This window comes from Mus caroli, unplaced genomic scaffold, assembly GCF_978045245.1.
Source record: "Mus caroli unplaced genomic scaffold, Mus_caroli_1 scaffold_12, whole genome shotgun sequence".
NCBI lineage: Eukaryota > Metazoa > Chordata > Mammalia > Rodentia > Muridae > Mus > Mus caroli.
The window spans coordinates 379,859-395,254 of NW_028227267.1; the positions used below are offsets into that span (position 1 = coordinate 379,859).

Here is a 15,396-nt window from a genome sequence, read left to right on the forward strand (position 1 = left end):
GCATGGGTCGCCACTCCCTCATAATCACATGATCTCACAGGACTACAGTCATGTGATCACAAAGGAGACTGGATACTGTACAGAGTTCAGTGAACTAAGTCTGATGCCCAGAGGTTGGGTGGATGGTATGCATTTTTTATGTACCTTATTTTCAGTTAGCTTATTGTGACACAGTCTTACTGCAAACAAAGAGCTCTTGAGCCTCAGTTTTCAAGTCAGACATCCCCATTGTCTTCGCCTAGCCCTTCCTGGGTTTTACAAATTTTATATTTTATATTCTGAATTTTCCTTACAGATCAGCATATACTCACTTTAAAGTAATGGCGTAAGAACTGAGCAGTTGCTAAGAATAGTACTGTTTTATAGCTTAGCTAAAAGTTTTACCACTGCTAGTAAGAGCACAATTATTTTGGCACTTTTACTGACACTTTTTCCCAGGCATTAATTAAGCTAATTAAATGTCTGAATACCTTTGTGATACCTAAAACATGTGAGGTGGCTCTCACACAAGTACTATTTCTTTTTCTTAGCCTTTGGACTTTCATGATGAAATATTTCCAGGTTATATTCCTGGAAATGTTAAATCTAACAGGAGGCAAAGGCTTCTGTTTCACCTCAAGTTAGATTAGAAAGCGTGAGTTGGCTCTCCACCTGCCCTTCCTGGGAATGTCAGGGTATGCCAGGGTGGTCCCTGGCCGCCCACCCGTCTACTTCCCTGGCCTCTCATTCGTCCACTCCTTCACCATGCCCAGCTGCAGCTATATCAGTGACTCAACTGTAAGACTCCCTTTCCCTAGAATGGACTATTTGAAAGTCTCTGTAGCCTTTGACTTTTTCATTTTTTTAGTTAGGAAAAGAAATGTGTATGTGTTTGATGGTGTAACAGCATTTTAAGAAAGGGATTTATTATGTAGTCTAGGCTGGTTTTTAATTTCGATGCTGCTAATACAACAATAAGCCACTATACCCAGCAAGAATAAATTCTGAAATCAACTTATTCTTATTTTAAAGCGTGTCTTAAAACAATAACAATGAAACATAGTTAAGGGAGATTTTCAAGGTGAAGAGCATTGTGCAGACAGTGTAGTCAAGAAAGGCTAGACAATCTTTAATAATCACATTCCCACTGAATGTTGTCAAATTGGCATTTGCATATAAGATAGATTAGTTATATAGCTTTGCCTAAGCTTAGCTTGTGTATACAACCTTTTCTTCTGGCAGGCCCATGCCTCTCTCTATGGTGGGCTTCCTCTGTTCACTATTTTCCTCATGAAGAGTTTTATAGTCAAAATGGAAGCTGGCCAACTTTTTTATTGTTAGTGCAGTGATGCAATTAACCATTCAAGATTTATTTATTAGGGCTGAATCCTAGAACAGTGCCTTAAAGAAGAAAACATAGAGATTAGTAAACACCCACCTGTGTGTGAGGTTGCCTGTGGGAATGGTGCCTTCTTAGCATGGTGCTAACATTTGTAAACACTTGCTTAGATTTTATGGATGATAACAGATAAAATATTTAATTTTAGTTGCCATTTTTATTGAAGTGTTATAAGGAAATAATGGTATTTTGCTTGGGTAAGTGATGATATTAGAGAAGTGTAGTACATACTTCTGAAAATCTTTTGTATCTTTTATATAAGCAATGTAAAGAGATAATGAAAACTGTCTGCTTTGCTGATTCTGCCCAAGGCAGAATGCTGCAGTGCAGTGATGAACTTAGCAAAGGTGTAGAAACTTGCTTCAGGTCCATGTTCAGCCTTGTGTGCATTGTACATGTCCTGTAGGTCCTGATTTCACTAAGAGAAACTCCTTCTTTTCTTTGCATGTTAGTACACTTAGAAGTTGGGTCACTTTGGGGTATTTGATCTGATCTTCTCAGTATGGTTTTGTGAAGTTATTCAGGAAGTTGAGGGACTGACTGTTTGAAAGATACTGAAATTTCAGTTCTCTTTACATAAAACACGTGAGGATATAGTAAACTAATAAAACCTTAAGCCCTACAGAATTCTTGTCTGGTAAAGCAAGTGTACCGCTGATCCACAGTTTAGGCACAGCTTAGGAAAAAATAAGAAGGGATATTAAAATCTCCTTACATGTTGAATGGTGCCTTCTCCTTTATTCAAACTCTGTGACTTCCTTATCTGCCACGTTTTATATCTGAGAGACTTAATTTTAGAGAACTTCTATTGGTGAATGTCATGAAAGCAAAATTGAGACCCTAACTTGAAATCTTCTTGTTAAGTTACTGTTTAGAAGTCAGCAAAGTTTATAATTCCTTTAGGGTTAACAGAACTGGCACAGGGCATTGACGTTCTTAATTAAAGACCACACTGAGCATCATAAAGATGTTACAGATTTTTCTTAGGTCTCTGTTGTAGCAGTTCAGATAGTAGGGAACTTCTGATACTCAAAATAATCACATAAACAATTGATGTCACCAGGATAGCCAAGCAACCTATTAATGATAGATTACGTTAGAAAAGCATTTTACAGTTTTAAAGAACACATTTATATCTCCCAACGGTTATCATTAGTTCTGCCAAATAATTGGTTTTGTCCTTTAAAAAAAAGATGTTATACATATATTTTATATTTAACAAGTTTGTTCACATGACAGGACTCCAACATAAGAAACAGCCTTTAGCATCCAGAAACACCAGAGTCAGGTCCCAATTGAGAGGTGGAGCACAGGCCCCATTACAGTGGTTGAGATCAGATCCCACACAGGCTTTAGAAGGCTGAAAACAAGTGGGCCCTGAAGAGGATGCCCCTTAAGTAAAAGGAAGTCTGCACAAATCTTTATTTTAGCATTTAAAAGAAGATACATACTCATTTCAACAGATTTCCCAAGCCTGGTGACCCAGTAAGCCACACACACTCTCAGGCACTTAAGGGCTATAACACAGGTGCTCACTAGGGTGTCAGACAGGGTGGTAACTTTCCTGCATTGAGACCCTTACAAGGACACCTTGAGGCATAGGCTATGGGGACAGCTGCATTGGAACCTTCTCTCCAGATTACTAAATCAGGAAGAGCAGCATGGTTCTTGGGGGTTGTGCAGAGCCACAGGTGCTCAGGTCGGGCTTCCTGGATGCAAGGACTAGTATTATCTGTTTAGCAAGGCACCCTGGGGGCAGTGATGATAGTCTGGGTGGTCTCAGTGGGGAGTTTTTCACAGTTGCACAGTGCCAATGGCTCAGGATTCCCTTAAAATGATTTGCTGGTTGGCACTTTGTTTTTGTGAACAGTTGGAGATTTGGAGGAATTAGCTGTGATCCAGGGTTATTCAAGGACTTTTGCTAATGCTAACCTTTGACTAGAGTTGTGTTTTTTAACAGTCTTGAAATGAGGTCCCTGGCTTCCTCTGCTACAAAGTTAAGGAATATGAATTTAACAGGTGATATCCTTCTGTCTTCTGGTGCATATGTGCCTCAAAAAGAGGCATCCTCAATAGGAACTCATGGTAGAGAACACTCCAGAGGTACACCTTATTGTCCATCCAGTCCTCAATCATCACCAGGGAGCATGCAGTTCAGGGTGCCATGCAGCATGGTTCTCTTGTAAGAGTGCACCCAGAGTCTGCAATCTTCAGCTCTGTTTAGCTCAAGAAGCAGGTTCTACAGCTTAATGTCTCTGGATGACAACAGTGAGAGAGTGTTTGCCTCCTGGGTGCTGTAAGTAGCTGTTCTCTGCTCATCAAACCTGCAGAGTTTTTGAAGCTCTCTGTAGACTGTTCAAGGGGCATGTATTATAGAATTGGATAACCTTTGGTGGCATTGTGGAAATATCTATACAGCATGAGAATGTTAGGGTGCTGCAGGTGGGACTGTATCTCCACTTCTCTTCACAGCTGATGGTCCAGCCTTGCCTTCTCCAGCCTTGTTTTAAATAGCGCCTTCAGGGCCAGTATAAACTTGCTTTGATTCTCCCTTGCTAAATAGACATTTTCAAACTTTCCTTTACCTAGTGAGTGGCCATTGTCAAAATCTTCCTACAACCACTTTTTTTTTTTTTTTTTTTTTGTCTTCAGTTTTCTCCTTTGTTGCCTGTTCCTTTTCAGAATTATTTCCAGAGACTGTGGGCTGTGACTATTCATTCTTCTGGAGGTTATTGAGATGGGAAGACAGGCTGGCAGTTGGCAACTGCTTTAGCACTGGCTTCTGACCTGAGACAAGTTTCTGTGCCTGTGGAGGGATATACTGAGAGGGATTCGAAGGACACAGGACCCACTGGGCCTGGCCACTGCTTAGCCAAGAGAAGGAATCTGCTCTGTCACCAAGATTCCTTTCAGAGTGAAGGAAACTATGGTCCTAACAGGCCTGGAAGCACAGTTTTCTTTATATCTGTCCTTGTCACCCACAGCAGGGGTCCTGCTTCTGACTGACGCCTGCCTCCAAGCACTGGGTTTTGTCCATTTTGATCTTTTTAAAATGAAAGGGGAAAAGCCTCAGGAGTGGTCTGGAATGTTTGCTTGGACTTCTTTCTTCCTCCCACAAAGTCTTACCCCCAACCGCAGACACTCATGACTAAATAGATGATCAAAGATAAGTAAAAAGAGGGATCACATGAAGCTTTAAGTAGGTCCCAGAAGCTGTTGGAAGACGGTAGTTATGAGTGAGCACAGAGTTCCTGGAGATTATCAGTTACATATGAAGCACAGTGGCCCGGAAACGTTCTGATTGCAGACCACTGGGACTGCTGTTAGGCACAGAATCACTGCCTACTAAGGAAGTGGAGATTGTAGATTTTAAATTATCCTTAATACTGCCTCAAAAAGCTAGTTTCCTGAGAACAAGAAGAGAATTTATTGCTGAAACATTACAAAAAACTAGTTTTATATTATTGATCTGATTCCTTGTTGCCTTGTTTTTTATTATTGATATTTACATAAAAACATTATGGCTTTATACTATGTCTCTGAGTACACCATTAAAAAAAAGAATTATTTTAGACTAAAGGAGAAGACTTCTCTCACAGTATCGTAAAAATGTTTTTGTTTGTTTATTTGCTTTTTTTTTTTTTTTTGCTTTTTCTCCAACATTGAGTGAATTTGGAGTCTTTCCAGTGCACCTTCACAAGATATTAGTTTATAAAAGAATTCAGGGGCTGGAGAGATGGCTCAGTGGTTAAGAGCACAGACTGCTCTTCCGAAGGTCCCAAGTTCAAAAATCCCAGCAACCATATGGTGGCTCACAACCATCCATAACGAAATCTGATGCCCTCTTCTGGAGTATCTGAGGACAGCTACAGTGTACTTACATATAATAAATAAATAAATCTTTAAAAAATAAATAAATAAAAGAATTCAGACATTTTCTCCCTTTCTCTTTTTATTAAAGAGAGTATCTTGTGTAAAGTCATTTGCAGATTCATATGTGACTAGTTTATATTCAAATAGCAGCTCTAAAGTCCATGTTGCTAATGTCCCAGAGCTTGACCCCATGGTGAGCTGCCATGTGAATACTGTGACTGACAAAATGCAGTTGAGAGCTGTTGCAGATGCCACACAGGTACATTTTATCTCCACCACAGGTCTTTAAACGTGTTCTTCCTTTTCCACTGTTGCAGAATCACAGGCCACATTGCTATATTTCTGTAGCTGACTACAGTTTTGTTTTTTGTTTTGTTTTGTTTTGTTTTGTTTTGTTTTTTTCTCCCAGAAAAGCAGTTACTGGCCGAGCAGATCCTAACCTCAGTTTTCTACAGATGGGTCAGTTAGAAGACATGAATACAGACCACTCTGGGGTGGGATGCTAGGATGCTCATTAGGCAGCTTGGAGAATCTCAAGGCTCCCTCTCTTCCTGAGTAGATGGGTGAGTGCTTCCTTTGGCTCTTTTTGAAGACTACTCTTTCCCTCTATCATTCTGAACTGAAGAAAGGGTTAAGGGATTAGATGAAATTTGAGTTCTGCTGACATGGTAAGATAACAAACTTTTAGAACACACACAACACAAGCACCTCCTAGGACTTACTGTGCAGACCTCTTAAAAGAATCTGGCACATTATCAGCTGAGGAGATAGGCCGGAGTTCAATTCCCAGAAGCCATTAGAACAGCCAGGTATGGTGATGTTCATTTGCAGCCCCAACACTGGGGATGCAGACTAACCAGCCTAGCCTTGGAGAGTTGCAGGCCAAAGAGAGAACCTACCTCAAAAACAGCAGGTGGCCTTTGAGGAATGATACTATTTGTCCTTTGCCTCCCACACACATATGTGCATTTATAAATATAATTTACCACATTAGAGAAATAACTGTATGCAGTATCACTGTTGCATGGCACCAGACTCAGTAGGATTTTTTAAGGGAAATGTTACCTCTTGTGAGTTTCATCTTCTGTAATCTCCAAAAATTGCCTCTTTGCAATAGGAAAACACATAGCTAAGGATATATAGAGTGCAGGTGAGCTCCACTCAGCCTCTTCATGCTGATGGGTGAATATATGTTCTGGCATGCTGGATGGCATACCTCTCCTTTCCAGACTATGCTTCATGGTGTGAGCAGCTCCCTTCTCTGAATGTGAATGTAACCTCCCCAAAGTGTTCTGAGCCGAAGAGACAGACATCTGGCAGAACTCAAACACATTGTTGGGTCTTATGGCAGAAACATTCTCTGTAGCCTAAGGGACCAAAGGGATATGACTGTGCAGTTGTTGTTGCTAGCATGACTTTAGAAGTAAATTCTGGAGAAAGATAATGTTACGTGAATTCAAGATGAACTAAAAAAATATTAAATATCTGGTAACGTATGCATAGTTCTAATCAAATAGTTATCTCTAAAAATGTCCTATTTCTTAGTTTTAAAGTTTTGGTTATTGAGAACAAGAGATAAGTAAAGGATAGATTGAAGAGAAATGTAAATTAGCTGAAGAGAGATTCTGGCGACCCAGATAAATGTCTACATTGACTGATTTTTTTTTAAAATTACCCTTATTGTTAATGGCTTTTCATTTGAAACAGAACACTAGCCTACTCTTTGAGGAGTGCACACTGGCTATATGGTAGACTGTGATAAATTACACTGCAGAATAACAGAGCATACACATGTGAGCCTGATAGCCATATGCCTTCCCATGTTGTCCTTCCCATGTTGTCCTTCCCATGTGTGCCATCCATGTACCTGGCAGTGGATGCTGTTCTAAAAGCACTATGTAGATCAACTCACTCGGTTTTCAGCAACCTGGGAGAGGAACGGTTGCAAATAGAAACTAACCAGTGTTAGGCAGATGATCCATGTCTTGGACTTAGCTGTCCAGGACGCAGCTCTGGTTTTGTAGCCTGATTTTCGTCTATATAACTTCTGAATATGTGGAGGGTTCAAATTCCAGTCCAGGTAACTGAAAATGGTTGCTTTGAAGATTCTCAGTTGAAGTCTACCTCCAGAAAAAGCTTTTTGATTTTTGTACAGAAGTCATTTTATTAGTGATTTTTGGAGAGTAATACAATAATTTATTTCTAATTTTATACAAAGTAGATTACCAGAAAACCATTTATTCCTATATTTTATATTTCAAATTGGATGCCTGTAAAGGATGTGTTCAAGTCTTCCCCATGTGCAGCTTTGAACAGTAAGAATCTGAGCCTCAGGGAAGGGCTGGGATAGGCTTGGTGGGTTTGGAATGATACTATTTTGTCATTGAAGGTGTTAAGGGAGTTATCATGGGTAGAGAGAATGGCAGGTACCAAAAGAGTCACCCCTGGAAAGAGAGACTGTCTGTCTGGGTCCTCAGTTGTTTGTATGTAGTTGTAAGGCAGGATATTGATGTGAGGTGGGCCTGAGAGGTTGATTTGGTCCCTTTGGTGGATCTTGTGTGTGCTCCATAGGATCTGTGGCCCTCTGTTATGACATGCAGGTATTTATTTTATCCATAAAAATATTTTATAATAAAAATGTCCCTGCCTTTTCTAGCATGTCATCTCTTATTGTTTAGATTCCACCATCAGAATTCACAGGACGAGCTCTGAGAACTTAGTTTTAGAAGGCATCCTTCCCACCTTGTGATTTGGTATACTTCCTCTGTCTACCACTGGGAATTATGTAACTAGTGTTTTCTATTTGCTTTGGCTTCCACGAAGCTGGGAGTTCTGTTTCCTTTTAATTATAATAACTTTACTAGCCTATGCATTTGAATAGGGGAGTTTCTTCTCCAAGTCTCTGCAGCAGAAGCTTTGATGCATCCTCTGTAGATCTACTCAGGAAACTCCTGAGGGCTACTGAAGTTTTAATAGTAAAATTGTTTGAAAGCAGTGTGCACTTGATAGGCAGAGTATCCTTAGCTTTCCCCAGATTTTCAGTGACTTCTGCAGGAGATCCCCCCACAAGACCCCTGAGAACCACTCTCTAGGAGGTGGGGCTTTTAGTGGCCTGACTATAAGCCTCTGATAACCTCTGACAGTAGGCAGGGTGTCAATCAAACCCTTACATTCATACCATCTCACCTGTCAATTTATCCAGGAGCTATAAGGCAGCACCTGTAATGTTAAAGATACCTAGTCTTGAAAACACTAGGTATCAAAACAATTATTGGATTGCTGGTATTTTCATGCCAAGTATGGAACAACTACATTTATTTACTTATTATTTATTATTTTATTTTTTATTAGTTTAATAAAATTTATTTTAAAATGTGCAATTCAGTATTGACATTTTTAAGTCACCAAGATAATTTATAATAGTTAAATGCCTCTTAAATACACATAATATCTTCTGAAGCTAAAAGTAATATGCACTCAACCAGTTTGTAAAATCTATTTGGAACATTAAACATGATAGAAGTAGGAAAAAAATCTCTTATGAAGTACTCTATGAAAGGAAATTGTGAAATGTTCTTGATTAGACAGAAACCTTTCCATCTCCAAGGGAGAATATGAAGAGTAACTGTGGCTTCATAGAACAAGTTGGTTAGTGTTCCTTCTGTTTTGTGGAATAGTTTGAGGAGAGTTGGAATCAGGTCTTCTTTGCAGGTCTGATAGAACTCTGCACTAAACCATGGGTCCTGTGGCTCTTTTTGGTTGGGAGACTATTAATGAGTGCTTCTATTTCTTTAGGGGTTATGGGACTGTTTAGATGTTTTATCTGATTCTGTTTAACTTTGGCACGTGGTATCTGTCTAGAAAATTGTTCATTTCAACCAGATTGTACAGTTTTGTTGAATATAGGCTTTAGTAGTAAGTAGAATCTGTTTTTTTTTTTTTTTAAATTTCCTCAGTTTCTGTTGTTAAATCTCCCTTTTCATTTCTGATTTGTTAATTTGGATACTGTCTCTCTGCCCTCTGGTTAGTCTGGCTAAAGGTTTATCTATCTTGTTGATTTTCTCAAAGAACCAGCTCCTGGTTTTGATGATTCTTTGTATAGTTCTTTTTGTTTCTACTTGGTTGATTTCAGCCCCCAGTTTGATTATTTCCTGCTGTCTACTCCTCTTGGGTGTATTTGCTTCTTTTTGTTCTAGAGCTTTCAGGTGTGCTGTCAGGCTGCTAGAGTATGTTCTCTCCAGTTTCTTCTTGGAGGCACTCAGAGCTATGAGTTTTCTCTTAGGAATGCTTTCATTGTGTCTCATAAGTTTGGGTATTTTGTACCTTCATTTTCATTAAATTCTAAGAAGTCTTTAATTTCTCTATTTCTTCCTTGACCAAGGTATCACTGAATAGAACATTGTTCAGCTTCCTTGTGTATGTGGGCTTTCTGTTGTTTTTGTTGTTATTGAAGACCAGCCTTAGTCTGTGGTGCATCCTTATAATAGGATGCATGGAATTATTTCAGTCTTCTTGTGTCTAATGAGGCCTATTTTGTGACCAATTACATGGTTAAATTTGGAGAAGGTACCAAGAGGTGCTGAGAAGAAGGTATATTCTTTTGATGTAGAATGAAATGTCCTATAGATATCTGTTAAATCCATTTGGTCAATAACTTCTGTTAGTTTCATTGTGTCTCTATTTAATTTGTGTTTTTAGGATCTGTTCATTGCTGAGAGTGTGGTGTTGAAGTCTTCCACTATTATTGTGTGAGGTGCAATGTCGGCTTTGAGCTTTAGTAAAGTTTCTTTTATGAATGTGAGTACCCTTGTATTTGGAGCATACATGTTCAGAATTGAGAGTTTTTCCTGGTAGATTTTTCCTTTGATGAGTATGAAGTGTCATTCCTTATCCTTTTTGATAACTTTTGGTTGAAATCCAATTTTATTTGATATTAGAACGGCTATTCCAGCTTGTTTCTTGGGACTATTTGCGTAGAAAATTGTTTTCCAGCCTTTTTCTCTGAGGTAGTGTCTTTCTTTGACACTGAAGTGCATTTCCTGTATGCAGCAAAATGTTGAGTCCTGTTTACATATTCAGTCTGTTAGACTATGTCTTTTTATTGGGGTATTGAGTTCATTGATGTTAAGAGATATTAAGGAAAAGTGATTGTGGCTTCCTGTTATTTTTGATGTTGTTTTTATGTTTGTGTGGTTATTTTCTTTTGGGTTTGTTGAAAGAAGATTACTTTTTTGCTTTTTTCTAGGATGTGGTTACCCTCCTTGTATTGGCGTTTTCCATCTATTATCCTTTGTAGGGCTGGATTTGTGGAAAGGTATTGTGTAAATTCGTGGAATATCTTGGTTTCTCCATCTATGGTAATTAAGAGTTTTGCTAGGTATAGTAGTCTCGGCTGGCATTTGTGTTCTCTTAGGGTCTGTATGATATCTGCCTTGATCTTCTAGCTTTCATAGTCTCTGGTGAGAAGTCTGGTGTAATTCTAATAGGTCTGCCTTTATATGTTACTTGACCTTTTTCCCTTACTGCTTTTAATATTCTTTCTTTGTTTTGTGCATTTTGTGTTTTGATTATTATGTGACAGGAGGAATTTCTTTTCTGGCCCAATTTATTTGGAGTTCTATAGGCTTCTTGTATGTTCATGTGCCTCTCTTTCTTTAGGTTAGAGAAGTTTTCTTCTATAATTCTGTTGAAGATATTTACTGGCCCTTTAATTTGGGAATCTTCACTCTCATCTATGCCTATTTTCCTTAGGTTTGATCTTGTCATTGTGTTCTAGATTTCCTGGATGTTTTGGGTTAGGAGCTTTTTGCATTTTTCATTTCTTTGATTATTGTGTCAATGTTTTCTATGGTATCTTCTGCACCTGAGATTCTCTCTTGTATTCTGTTGGTGATGCTTGCATCTTTGACTCCTGATCTCTTTCCTAGGTTTTCTGTCTCTAGTGTTGTCTCCCTTTGTGATTTATTTATTGTTTCTACTTCCATTTTTAGATGCTGGATGGATTTGTTCAATTCCTTCACCTGTTTGGTTGTGTTTTCCTGCAATTCTGTAAGGGATTTTTGTGTTTCCTCTTTAAGGACTTCAAGTTGTTTACCTGTGTTCCTCTGTATTTAAAGAAACACAGGAGAATATAGGCAATTATTCACGTCCTTAACGACCTCTATCATCATCGTGAGATGTGATTTTTAAATCAGTGTCTTGCTTTTCCAATGTGTTGGGGTATTGATGGGAGAACTGGGTCTTGATGATGCCAAGTAGCCTTGGTTTTTTGTTTGTTTGTTTGTTTTTGTTTTTGGTTATGTTCTTGCCCTTGCTTCTTACCATCTGGTTATCTCTGGTGTTAGCTGGTCTTGCTCTCTCTGACTGCGGCTTGTTCCTCCCACAAGCTTATGTGTCAGAACTCCTGAGAGACTAGTTCTCTTCAGGAGGAATTTGGGTATGGACAGCTGTGGCACAGGGTCATCTCCAGGGTGCAGAGTGAAACAGGAAGGATCCTGTCCCTGGCTGTTCCTTGGTTCCTTTGTCCTGATGGCTCAGGGCAGGTCCCTCTTGTGCCAGGATTTTGAGCAGAAGTGGTAGTCTTACCTGTGCTCACAGATGAGACAGTACTCCTGGGAGACCAGCTCTTTCTGATGGTACTTGGGTATGTAGTGCTGTGGCACAGGATCAGCTCCAGGTGCAGATGGAAACCAGAAGTATCCTGTTCCATGCTGCTGCTCGGTTCCTGTGACCTGAGGGTTCAGGGCAGGTCCCTTTGAGCAGAAGTGTTGGTCTTACCTGTGCTTACAGGTGTGTCCACACCCCTGGAAGACTAGCTCTCTCCTGGAGGTATTTGGGTATGCAGTGCTGTGACCCAGGTTCAGCTCCAGGAACAGACAGAAATTGGAAGCTATTATTATTTTTTTTTAAATTTTTATCTTCAGTCTTTTTTTTTTTTTTTAACAGTCTAGCCATTATCCCTCTCCCAGTCTGCCCTCTGACAGGTCCTCATCCCATTCCTCCTCCCCACTGTCTTCAAGGGGATGCTCCCCTGACTCTCCAATCTCCACCAAACCCCCCTCCCCCCTGCACTCCCTGGGGCCTCAATTCTCTCCAGGGTTAGGTACATCTTTTCTCACTGAGGCCAGACTAGGCAATTCTCTACTGTATATGTGTCGGGGCCTTGTACTAGCTAGTGTATGCTACCTGGTCGGTGGCTCACTATATGAGAGATCTCAGGGTACTGGGTCATCTCCTTTTAAAAAGACTTGCTTTTATCTATCCATCATCTATCTATCTATCTATCTATCTATCTATCTATCTATCTATCTATCTATTTTTATGTGTGTGCTACTCTGTATGTTTATGTGTACATGGGCATGAGTGCCTCTGTATGCACAGAGATCACAAAGGATGTTAGTCTGCAGAGCTGCAGGTGCAGGTGCTTATAGGACACCTGGCTTGGTATGAGGGTGCTGGGCTCTTAACTCCAGCCCTGTGAGTAGTGATTCATTACTAAATTATATTTACAGTCAACATGTTTCAACCATAATAAAATTCAATATATGGGGAAAAAAGTCTTAAATTGTCTTCTTCAGTTCCAAAGGTAAACAGAATAGAATACATAATCCTAACCATCTCTCTAATACGTTTGTGTGTTAATTAGGAGCTGTAACTCTCCCAAAATGTATGGCAGAGTTACTGCAATTATTTGACTTATTCATCTATTTAAAGTAGGCAAGACAAACTTACTGTGACTGATCTTAAAACTGAAAATGTGAAGTGCTTCAAAATCCAGAGCCATTTGTAGAGAACCCATAGCGGCTTTTCCTGCAACCAATGCCTTAGGATACAGCTACCCCAAAGACACTGTAGGAAGCATCCTTCAACTGTTTGCAAATGGCACATAAAGCATGTAAATGAATCTTGTGTTCACCCCCTAATGATCCACTATGGATATTAAAATATTCTCAAATCTGAAATCTGGATGTCTTTGGCCGAGCCTTTCAGAGAAAGGATGCCCATTCAACCATGGCTCCATGCCCCAAACCTCTTCAAGATTAAACTCCATCCAGCTGCCATCTTAACAGTGTTTTTGTGGCCCTGAGATGTAGGTTAGATTAACAAGTATTCTGCATACGTGTTGCTGCCTAGGGAGCACATATATTATGTTTTGTTTTCATTGGTGCTTTTTGTTTGTTTGTTTGTTTGGTTTTTTGGTGTTGTATTCTTCCTTCCTTTTTCTTTTCTTTTTTTTTCTAACCATTTCCTTGAAACAAGAAATTATAAGTGGACCTAAAAAGATGGCTCAGTAGGTAAGAACATTTGCCACATAAAAGTAAGGACCTGAGTTTAGATCTAGTAACCACATAAAAGCTGGGCATGGTGACTTCTAATTCCATGTTAGGAGACAGAGACAGGAGGATCCAGCCAGTCTAGCTGAAATAGCAACCATCCCATTCAGTAAGTAGCCTTGTCTCAGAAATAAGACCCCTGGTATATGATGGAGAAAAGTAGAGGAGGACACCCGGTGTTACCTCTGCTTCTACCTACACACATGAGCACACATGAGCACACATGTGCACAGTCACACAACATAAAAAGTAGGCTGGAGCTAAAGGGATCTGCAACCCTATAGGTGAAACAACATTATGAACTAACCAGTACCCCAGAGCTCTTGACTCTAGCTGCATATGTATCAAAAGATGGCCTAGTCGGCTATCACTGGAAAGAGAGGCCCATTGGTCGTGCAAACTTTATATGCCCCAATACAGGGGAACGCCAGGGCCAAAAAGTGGGAATGGGTGGGTAGGGAAGTCGGGGGGAGGGTATGGGGGACTTTTGGGATAGCATTGGAAATGTAATTGAGGAAAATACATAATAAAAAATATTAAAAATTAATAAAAAAAGTAGGCTGGAAAGGAAGAATAGAACTACTCTTCTTTGGGTGATATTTGGGATATTTAAATTTATAAACTGTAATTAAATATATTTTTTCCTACTGTGAAGTGTGTGATTAACAAAAACACTACCATGTTGTCACTGCAGCGGCAGCTGGATGTATGACTTGCACAGCTGTGTAAGTGACACTCTGAGTTTGTTTTTTACAACACACAATGCACGTGACAGTGATCTGAGGACTGTGACTTAGCAAAACAAGTACCACACATCCTCCCTTCTTCCACACTGCTGACCGTTGTGACAGTGTGAAAATGCAGCTTGCCAACAAAAACAGCCTTTCTTAAAACCATGTGCTTGCTGTGTGACACCATTCCAGGGAAAATGAACAAACGTTTACTTACCCCAGATAAGAATGTGATGATGGCTCAAAGTAACATACCGCCAAGTACATCGTGGTGAGCCAGTGAGTTTTAGTGGAGTTACCCACAGGAGCAGAAATGACTCTAAGAGAGCTGCATCATTACTATACCCCTTCCCTGAAGCATGGGTGATGGGTTATGGAAGCTGCAAACCTGAGAGGCAGTACATAGTTTGCAGGTAGCCTGACAGGCTGGAGAATGTCTCTTCCAGGAAGCATTGTTGGTTTCTGCCGCTTTTAGATGGTTTGGTAAGTCTGGAAGTGTCTCTCAACAGCAGTCCTAACTGCTTATATAAGCTTTGGTAAGCTTCTGATAAGTTTTAGGGACTTTCTGAGCTTTTGACTGTTTTCTTTGTGAATTTGGAGGCACATCCTGGTCTGAACAGGCTTCCCTGAAGCACATGGTGCCTCGTCTGAAGGAGGCACTGCACAGCGAGGCTTTATGTGGCAGCAGTGGAAGAGAAACAGATCTGAAGGTTGTCTTGTCAGTGGTATCTCTTACCTTTTGTGTTTAGTTTGTGAAGAGACTAATAAGATTCCAATAATGCCTAGATGCGATTTTTTAGATATTATCCTTTAACAGGGAATCTTTAAGTACTCACTGAATGCTTCGTATGTGAAGCATATTGCAGTAGACTGTTGAAAGATGCAGAATGGCTCTTCTCTTATAAGTAAAATGGTTATTAAAAAAGAATAAAACAAGAACACAAACTCAGAGGGTGAGTTTTAGAAATGTTATGTTTTCATAATAATTCATTGTGTGTGTGTGTGCATGTGGCATGCATGTGTATGTGCATGAACATGCAGTGTATGATATACCATCCGTGTGGAATTTAGAGGACAACTT

At 39.8% G+C, this 15,396-nt stretch overlaps 1 protein-coding gene and 1 pseudogene across 10 annotated transcripts in view; one reads left to right on the forward strand and one right to left on the reverse strand.

Annotated features, from left to right (window-relative positions):
• Ube2e2 (ubiquitin conjugating enzyme E2 E2) overlaps nt 1–15,396 on the forward strand; it is a 317,715-nt gene that overhangs the window by 56,609 nt on the left and 245,710 nt on the right. The window lies entirely within an intron of this gene.
• Nucleotides 3,208–14,582, reverse strand: LOC110309606 (aurora kinase A pseudogene; annotated as a pseudogene).